We start from the raw sequence: 10109 nt of genomic DNA, 5'->3' as shown, positions 1-10109 counted from the left end.
ACATCCATCTGTTCCCCCGCTCTCGATCCATCGGTTCAATCTCCTCATGTTGAACTGCTGCTTCAATCTCCTCTCGCATTTGCTTGCTTCAATCTCCTCATGTTGAACTCGCTGCTTCAATCTCCTCTCGCATTTGTCTGCTTCAATCACATCATGTTGAACTGCTGCTTCAATCTCAAGTTGAATTGCTGCTTCATTCTCCTCTCGCATTTTCTCGCTCCCGCCCGATCTTCCATTCCAAAAGCTGGGTCAACTCCATTTTTACAAAGCCTAGCAATGTGTCCAGGGATTCCACAACGTTTGCACTTACGTTTTCGAATCGGTGCACCACCCTCTCGCACTAGCTCGATCCTATTCTTCCTCGGCCTACCTGCCGGTCTAGTCAATACTCGGAGAGTACAGTTTGAAGCCTCGGATCGACTTTCATCCATTGGTCTTTTCCCAACAAGGTAGGAACATTCATAGCATATGCAGCCCTAAATTTGGCAACAGAGAAGTACTCTGACACATACTGATCAACTTCACCATCTTCACCCCCTATAACACTCATGAAAAACAATGCGTGTTTGCAGGGTATCCCACGGATCTGCCATCCCCTACAATGGCATGTCCTATCAACCAAACTCACTGGATACCTCCACTGCCTGTTTTCTTTGTCAGTGTAGGTTACCTCAGCCTCCATTCCTTTTCTGACGCACTCGCATCCTCAATTGTTTTGCCCCGGCATGCAAAGACTTAATCAAAGACGGGAGCATGAGATGGCCAACATAATTTGTGGATGCAATTCTTTGACGCAGATCGATCTTTATCATGATCATCTGCCTAATCTTATCAAATATTTGCCACAGCATAAGCCCTTTCAATGACTTGACCTTTGAATTGAAACTCTTCGCAAGGTTACTTGTTACATAGTCTACCTTGCAAATTTCATTGAATTGGCTTCTTGACCACACCCTACCATGATGTTCATCCAAGTACTCCTTCACCCCAGGTTTTTGTTTATACAACACATCCAAATGAAACAGATGCTTCCTAGAGCTGCATGTGTATGAAGCTGGCCATAGGTTGTCAATAAAAACTTTACCCTTGAATTTCTTTGTAAAATTCTGTACCAAGTGTCGCATACATTCCCTATGCTCCACTCCAGGGAATACTGCTTCTACCGCAGTCTCCAAACCTTTGCAAGCGTCTGTGTGGATAACAAGTCCTGTTGGATGACCTATAAGGTCGCGCAAATTCTGCGAAACCAAGTCCAACTTTCCCGTGACTCAACCTCCAAAACCCCATAAGCAACAGGGAACATCCAATTATGTCCATCAACTGCAGTAGCAGACAACTAGCTGTCCTTTAAACCTGCCATGAAGAGCTGATGCATCCACGGCCAAATAAGGCCTCGCAACCGTCCAAAAAGCCTTTCCGAGCAAGCTTTGAAACAAACAAAAGCCCTTCTGAAACATTCCTTGTGCATTACCTTCCCGCTTTTCAATTTGTAGGGAACTCGTATGCTTGTCTATCGCTACAACACTCGCCTGGACTAGCCATCTCCACTTCAGCTTTGAAAGTGTAAAGCAACTGAAAGCTTTCATTCCATGGACCATTGATCTTGTCAAGAGCCATTTCCTTTGCATAGAACATTCTCATGTAAGGTACCTTCATTTTATACTTCTCAACCACCTTTTTTACGAGTGCTATTGGACCAAGTGAAGGCTTTTCTCTCAGCCAATCTAGGATTACATCTGCCAACCACCTAGTCTTCGCTAGCTTTGTTTTCAGCTCTGGCTCTCCCCTAGAGGTGGACACCTATGGATCTCATTATTCTTCTTTATCTGAAACATAATGATAAGGGATGTCGGTAATAGATAACAAATTTTACACCGTGATCTAAATACACAACTCGGTTGGCGTAGTACCTGAACCAAGTCGCTTCGCGCATTGTGGATGCATGCAGCCTAAACCTACACCTTGGGTATGGGCATTTAATTGTGAACCTACCCGGCTCACTTTTAATAACCTCGAAATTATTCTTAGTGAGAATGTGATATGTAGTAATTGCATTACGGCAGTCCATCATCGTTTGAAACACGGTGCCTTCTACAAGCTGGGGTTTCTCCCTGTTCCACTCAATTGTTGGCAAGTCTTCACCTTCGTAATCGGCTAAAACGAGGCTGTCATCATTCTCATTCTTCTCTTCATCATCAGTGTCATCAAATCAGGCACCAAAAGCCATATCTTCCATGTATTGATCCTCCATTGCCCGCTTCATCGCATCGATCTACCAATTCAGGAAACATCAACTCATCCTCATCATCTTGAGGAGGCTGATCCTCAATGTCCGCATCGTCCTCCACATCGACCGTACGAACGATCCGGCTACCACTAGCACCGGGGACGAGATGGTGCTGCTGTGGACCTACAAGGAGCGCCACGGCGCACACTATTAGCGAGGCAGCGGCGAGTAGAGAGACATGATGCCCGACCACCCGATGATGCCCCAGCACCAGATGATGCCTGGCCCCTGTCCACATGGATACGAATTTTACCGAACCGGCAAGAAGCATTCAAAGCAAAAAGAAATCCCAGATCTTCTTCGGAAATTAGTGGAACAAATCTTCCCTCCGAGCTGTTGAAATATTCGAAATGAACCGCATCGAGAGAGCTCCGAGTGTAGTTATCGTAGATGTTAGCTTTGAAATCCGTTAACGAGATGGTGGTTGCAACCACCGCAGGGAAGTTAAACCCGGTCTTACAGCGTTTAGAATCACGCGTAAAGCTAGAATCCAGCCTAACCACCAGCCGAAAAGCCGTCGCTGGATCCATCCTATTCGAAAAGCAACGCGAGTTAGTTGAGCAACAACGATTGGCGCTCAAAAACTGCCTACTGTTAATTCACATGGGATAGGCAGACGATGCTTACCCAGATGGAATCCATGCGTTAGATCCCTCCGATTCCCAATCTTCTCCACGGCTGGCGGGAATAGTCCGCGCACCGGACGGAAATACAAAGAGGACAGGGGTAGATCCGGATCCGGTGGAGGCGGAGCCCGGGGTGGTGGTGGGGGCGGGGCCGGCTCGGCGGCGGACGACGCCATAAGGTAGGTGGGCAGGATGGCGTGGCGGCGGAGGGCGGTGTGTGAGCTCCTCCGGTCTCGGACGGAGGGGAAAGCTTTGGGTCAGCTCTTCCGGTCAATAGTCAACACATTTCGAAAGCAACGGTCAAGTCAAAACCACCGCGGCTCCCTAGCCGTCACCGGTAACGGAAGGCCTCCGAACAGACGGCAACCCTCCCGTCCGAGCCTCTGGAAGGGGTTTCAAACTAGAGGGAGGGGAAAACTGAGGAAAAGTTAAGAGGCTGGGGAAAACTGAGTACAACTAACGAACCAGGGGCACGAAACTAGAAATCCCTATAATGATAGTAGTCTTTTAGTACCGCCTGTTATGGAGGATAAATTTGATTAATATGCCTCCTATATTTGATGATGAGAATAATAATGATAGCTACTTTGTTGAATTTGCTCCCACTATTACTAATAAAATTGATTATGCTTATGTGGAGAGTAATAATTTTATGCATGAGACTCATGATAAGAATGCTTTATGTGATAGTTATATTGTTGAGTTTGCTCATGTTGCTACTGAAAGTTATTATGAGAGAGAAAAATATGGTTGTAGAAATTTTCATGTTACTAAAACACCTCTCTTTTTGCTGAAAATCTTGAAGCTGCACTTGTTTTATCTTTCTATGCTTGTTGCATCATGCTTCATGAATTTGTTTATTTACAAGATTCCTATGCATAGGAAGCATGTTAGACTTAAATTTGTTTTGAATTTGCTTCTTGATGCTCTCTTTTGCTTCAACTACTATTTCTTGCGAGTGCATCATTAAAACTGCTGAGCCCATCTTAATGGCTATAAAGAAAGAACTTCTTGGGAGATAACCCATGTGTTTATTTTGCTACGGTACTTTTATTTTGTATTTGTGTCTTGGAAGTTGTTACTACTGTAGCAACCTCTCCTTATCTTAGTTTTATTGCATTGTTGTGCCAAGTAAAGTCTTTGATAGTAAGGTTCATACTAGATTTGGATTACTGCGCAGAAACAGATTTCTTGCTGTCACGAATCTGGGCCTAATTCTCTGTAGGTAACTCAGAAAATTATGCAAATTTACGTGCGTGATCCTCAGATATGTACGCAACTTTCATTCAATTTGGGCATTTTCATTTGAGCAAGTATGGTGCCTCAATAAAATCAATCTTTACGGACTGTTCTGTTTTGACAGATTCTGCCTTTTATTCCGCATTGCCTCTTTTGCTATGATGGATGAATTTCTTTGTTCCATTAATGTCCAGTAGCTTTATGCAATGTACAGAAGTGTTAAGAACGATTGTGTCACCTCTGAACATGTTAATTTTTATTGTACACTCACCCTCTAATGAGTTGTTTCGAGTTTGGTGTGGAGGAAGTTTTCAAGGATCAAGAGAGGGAGATGATACAACAAGATCAAGAAGAGTGAAAGCTCTAAGCTTGGGGATGCCCCGGTGGTTCACCCCTGCATATTTTAAGAAGACTCAAGCGTCTAAGCTTGGGGATGCCCAAGGCATCCCCTTCTTCATCGACAACATTATCAGGTTCCTCCCCTGAAACTATATTTTTATTCCATCACATCTTATGTACTTTGCTTGGAGCGTCGGTTTGTTTTTGTTTTTGTTTTTGTTTGAATAAAATGGATCCTAGCATTCATTGTGTGGGAGAGAGACACGCTCCGTTGTTGCATATGGACAAATATGTCCTTAGGCTTTACTCATAGTATTCATGGCGAAGGTTGAATCTTCTTCGTTAAATTGTTATATGGTTGGAATTGGGAAATGCTACATGTAGTAATTCTAAAATGTCTTGAATAATTTGATACTTGGCAATTGTTGTGCTCATGTTTAAGCTCTTGCATCATATACTTTGCACCCATTAATGAAGAAACACCTAGAGCTTGCTAAATTTGGTTTGCATATTTGGTCTCTCTGAAGTCTAGATAATTTCTAGTATTGAGTTTGAACAACAAGGAAGACGGTGTAGAGTATTATAATGTTTACAATATGTCTTTTATGTGAGTTTTGCTGCACCGGTTCATCCTTGTGTTTGTTTCAAATAAACCTTGCTAGCCTATACCTTGTATCGAGAGGGAATACTTCTCATGCATCCAAAATCCTTGAGCCAACCACTATGCCATTTGTGTCCACCATACCTACCTACTACATGGTATTTCTCCGCCATTCCAAAGTAAATTGCTTGAGTGCTACCTTTAAAATTTCCATTCTTTACCTTTGCAATATATAGCTCATGGGACAAATAGCTTAAAAACTATTGTGGTATTGAATATGTACTTATGCACTTTATCTCTTATTAAGTTGCTTGTTGTGCGATAACCATGCTTCGGGGACGCCATCAACTACTCTTTGTTGAATATCATGTGAGTTGCTATGCATGTCCGTCTTGTCTGAAGTAAGGGAGATCTACCACTTTAATGGTTAGAGCATGCATATTGTTAGAGAAGAACATTGGGCCGCTAACTAAAGCCATGAATCATGGTGGAAGTTTCAGTTTTGGACATATATCCTCAACCTCATATGACAACATTAATTGTTGCTACATGCTTATGCATTAAAGAGGAGTCCATTATCTGTTGTCCATGTTGTCCCGGTATGGATGTCTAAGTTGAGAATAATCAAAAGCGAGAAATCCAAAATGCGAGCTTTCTCCTTAGACCTTTGTACAGGCGGCATGGAGGTACCCCTTTGTGACACTTGGTTAAAACATGTGTATTGCGATGATCCCGGTAGTCCAAGCTAATTAGGACAAGGTGCGGGCACTATTAGTATACCATGCACGAGGCTTGCAACTTGTAAGATATAATTCACATGATACATATGCTTTATTACTACCGTTGACAAAATTGTTTCTTGTTTTCAAAATAAAAGCTCTAGCACAAATATAGCAATCGATGCTTTCCTCTTTGAAGGCCTTTCTTTTACTTTTATGTTGAGTCAGTTCACCTATCTCTCTCCACCTCAAGAAGCAAACACTTGTGTGAACTGTGTATTGATTCCTACATACTTGCATATTGCACTTGTTATATTACTCTATGTTGACAATATCCATGAGATATACATGTTACAAGTTGAAAGAAACCGCTGAAACTTAATCTTCTTTTGTGTTGCTTCAATACCTTTACTTTGATTTATTGCTTTATGAGTTAACTCTTATGCAAGACTTATTGATGCTTGTCTTTAAGTACTATTCATGAAAAGTCTTTGCTTTATGATTCATTTGTTTACTCATGTCATTACCATTGTTTTGATCGCTGCATTCATTACATATGTTTACAATAGTATGATCAAGGTTATGATGGCATGTCACTCCAGAAATTATCTTTGTTATCGTTTACCTGCTCGGGACTAGCAGAAACTAAGCTTGGGGATGCTGATACGTCTCCGACGTATCGATAATTTCTTATGTTCCATGCCACATTATTGATGATATCTACATGTTTTATGCATACTTTATGTCATTATTATGCGTTTTCCGGAACTAACTTATTGACGAGATGCCGAAGTGCCAGTTCCTGTTTTTTGCTGTTTTTGGTTTCAGAAATCCTAGTAAGGAAATATTCTCGGAATTGGACGAAATCAACGCCCAGGTTCCTATTTTTGCACGAAGCTTCCATAAGACCGGAGGGGAGACGAAGTGGGGCCACGGGGCGCCGACACAGTAAGGCGGCGCGGCCAAGGGGGGGCCCGCGCCGCCCTAGTGTGTGGCCCCCCTGTCAGGCCTCCGACTCCGCCCTTCCGCCTACTTAAAGCCTCCGTCGCGAAAAACCTACCACGTTCGACGAAACCAGAGAAAACCTTCCAGAGCCGCCGCCATCGCGAAGCCAAGATCTGGGGGACAGGAGTCTCTGTTTCGGCACGCCGCCGGGACGGGGAAGTGCCCCCGGAAGGCTCCTCCATCGACACTACCGCCATCTCCATCAACGCTGCTGTCTCCCATGAGGAGGGAGTAGTTCTCCATCGAGGCTCGGGGCTGTACCGGTAGCTATGTGGTTCATCTCTCTCCTATGTACTTCAATACAATAATCTCATGAGCTGCCTTACATGATTGAGATTCATATGATGATGCTTGTAATCTAGATGTCATTGTGCTAGTCAAGTGGATTTTACTTATGTGATCTCCGGAGACTCCTTGTCCCACGTGTGTAAAGGTGACGAGTGTGTGCACCGTGTGGGTCTCTTAGGCTATATTTCACAGAATACTTATTCACTGTTATGAATGGCATAGTGAAGTGCTTATTTATATCTCTTTATGATTGCAATGTGTTTTGTATCACAATTTATCTGTGTGCTACTCTAGTGATGTTATTAAAGTAGTTTATTCCTCCCGCACGGCGTAATGGTGACAGTGTGTGCATCGTGTAGTACTTGGCGTAGGCTATGATTGTGATCTCTTGTAGATTATGAAGTTAACTATTGCTATGATAGTATTGATGTGATCTATTCCTCCTTTCGTAGTGTGAAGGTGACGAGTGTGCATGCTATGTTAGTACTTGGTTTGGTTATGTTGATCTGTTATGCACTCTAAGGTTATTTAAATATGAACATTGAATATTTTGGAGCTTGTTAATTCCGGCATTGAGGGTTCGTGTAATCCTACACAGTTAGTGGTGTTCATCATCCAACAAGAGGGTGTAGAGTCTAGCATCTATCTATTTATTCTGTTATGTGATCAATGTTGAGAGTGTCCACTAGTGAAAGTATGATCCCTAGGCCTTGTTCCTAAATACTACTATCGCTGCGTGTTTACTGTTTTACTGCATCTTTACTTCCTGCAATATTACCACCATCAACCACACACCAGTCCTGGACAGCAAAGCACTTTTCTGGTGCCGTTGCTACTGCTCGCATTTATTCGTACCACCTGTATTTCACTATCTCTTCGCCGAACTAGTGCACCTATTAGGTGTGTTGGGGACACAAGAGACTTCTTGCTTTGTGGTTGCAGGGTTGCATGAGAGGGATATCTTTGACCTCTTCCTCCCTGAGTTCGATAAACCTTGGGTGATCCACTTAAGGGAAACTTGCTGCTGTTCTACAAACCTCTGCTCTTGGAGGCCCAACACTGTCTACAAGAATAGAAGCACCCGTAGACATCAATCTTCCATTCCAAAAGCTGGGTCAACTGGATTTTTACAAAGCCTAGCAATGTGTCCAGGGGTTCCACAACGTTTGCACTTACATCGTCGAATCAATGCACCACCCTCTGCACTAGCTTTGATCCTATTATTCCTCGGCCTACCTGCCGGTCTAGTCAAAACTGGAGAGTACAGTTTGAAGCCTGGATCGACTTTTATCCATTGGTCTTTTCCCAACAAGGTAGGAACATTCATATATAGCATATGCAACCCTCAATTTGGTAACATAGAAATACTCTGACACATACTGATCAACTTCACCTTCTGCACCCCCTATAGCATTCATGAAAAAACAATGCGTGTATGCATGGTATACCACGGATCTGCCATCGCCTACAATGGCATGTCCTATCAACCAAACTCACTGGATACCTCCACTGCCTGTTTTTACTGTCAGTTTAGGTTACCTCAGCCTCCATTTCTTTTCTGATGCATTTCATCTTCAATTGTTTTGCCCTGGCATGCAAAGACTTAATCCAAGATGGGAGCATGAGATGGCCTTGATATTTTGTGGCTGCAATTCTTTGACGCAGATCGATCTTTATCATGATCATCTGCCTAATCTTATCAAATATTTGCCACAACATAAGCCCTTTCAATGACTTGAACTTTCCATTGAAACTCTCCGCAAGGTTACTTGTTACATAGTCTACCTTGCAAATTTCATTGAATTGGCTTCTTGACCACACCCTACCATGATGTTCATCCAAGTACTCCTTCACCCCAGGTTTTTGTTTATACAACACATCCAAATGAAACAGATGCTTCCTAATGATGCATGTGTATGAAGCTGGCCATAGGTTGTCAGTAAAAAACTTTACCCTTGAATTTATTTCTAAAATTCTGTATCAAGTGTCACATACATTGTCTATGCTCCACTCCAGGGAATATTGCTTCTACTCCACTCTCCAAATCTTTGCAAGCGTCTGTGTGGATAGCAAGTCCTGGTGGATGACCTATAAGGTCGCTCAAATTCTGCAGAAACCAAGCCCAACTTTCCTCTGACTCAACCTCGAAAACTCCATAAGCAACAGGGAACATCCAATTGTGTCCATCAACTGCTGTAGCAGCAACTAGATGTCCTTTAAACCTGCCATGAAGAGTTGTTGCATCCACGGCCAAATAAGGCCTGCAACCATCTAGAAAGCCTTTCCAGCAAACTTTGAAACAAACAAAATCCCTTCTAAAACATTCCTTCTACATTATCCTCCCGCTTTTCAATTTGTAGGGAACTGTATGCTTGTCTATCGCTACAACACTGCCTAGACTAGCCATCTCCACTTCAGCTTTGAAAGTGTAAAGCAACTGAAAGCTTTCATTCCATGGACCATTGATCCTGTCAAGAGCCATTTCCTTTGCATATAACATCCTCATGTAAGGTATTTTTATATCAAACTTCTCAGATATCTTGGATATGAGTGATGTTGGACCAAGTGATGGAGTTTCTCCCAGCCAATCTATGATTGCATCTGCCAACCACCTAGTCTTCGCTAGCTTTCACTACTAGGAAAAGGCTTACCGCCGGCGTCCTAAAATGGCTTACCGCCGGCGCCTTCGCATTCGCCGGCGATCACCTCGCCGGTGGTAATGCCTCATCGCCGGCGCCTTCCAATTCGCCGGTGGTAAGTAGCCGTTACCGCCGGCGTTTTACACAATTCGCCAGGGGTAAGCGTTTCCGCCGACGCCTTCGCATCTCGCCGGGGCTTGGATGTTACCGCCGGCGCTTCCCGTTTCGCCAGCGATAACACTGACAGGAGCATCAGGTCCTCACCGCCGGCGCTTCCTATTTCGCCTGCGGTAATACCGACGGGACCATCAGGTCCTTATCGCCGGCGCCTTCCCATTTCGCCAGCGGTAATATGAACAGGAGCAA

The sequence above is a fragment of the Lolium rigidum genome, chromosome 6 (genome assembly GCF_022539505.1).
Source record: "Lolium rigidum isolate FL_2022 chromosome 6, APGP_CSIRO_Lrig_0.1, whole genome shotgun sequence".
NCBI lineage: Eukaryota > Viridiplantae > Streptophyta > Magnoliopsida > Poales > Poaceae > Lolium > Lolium rigidum.
Note: the sequence above shows the minus strand (reverse complement) of the source record.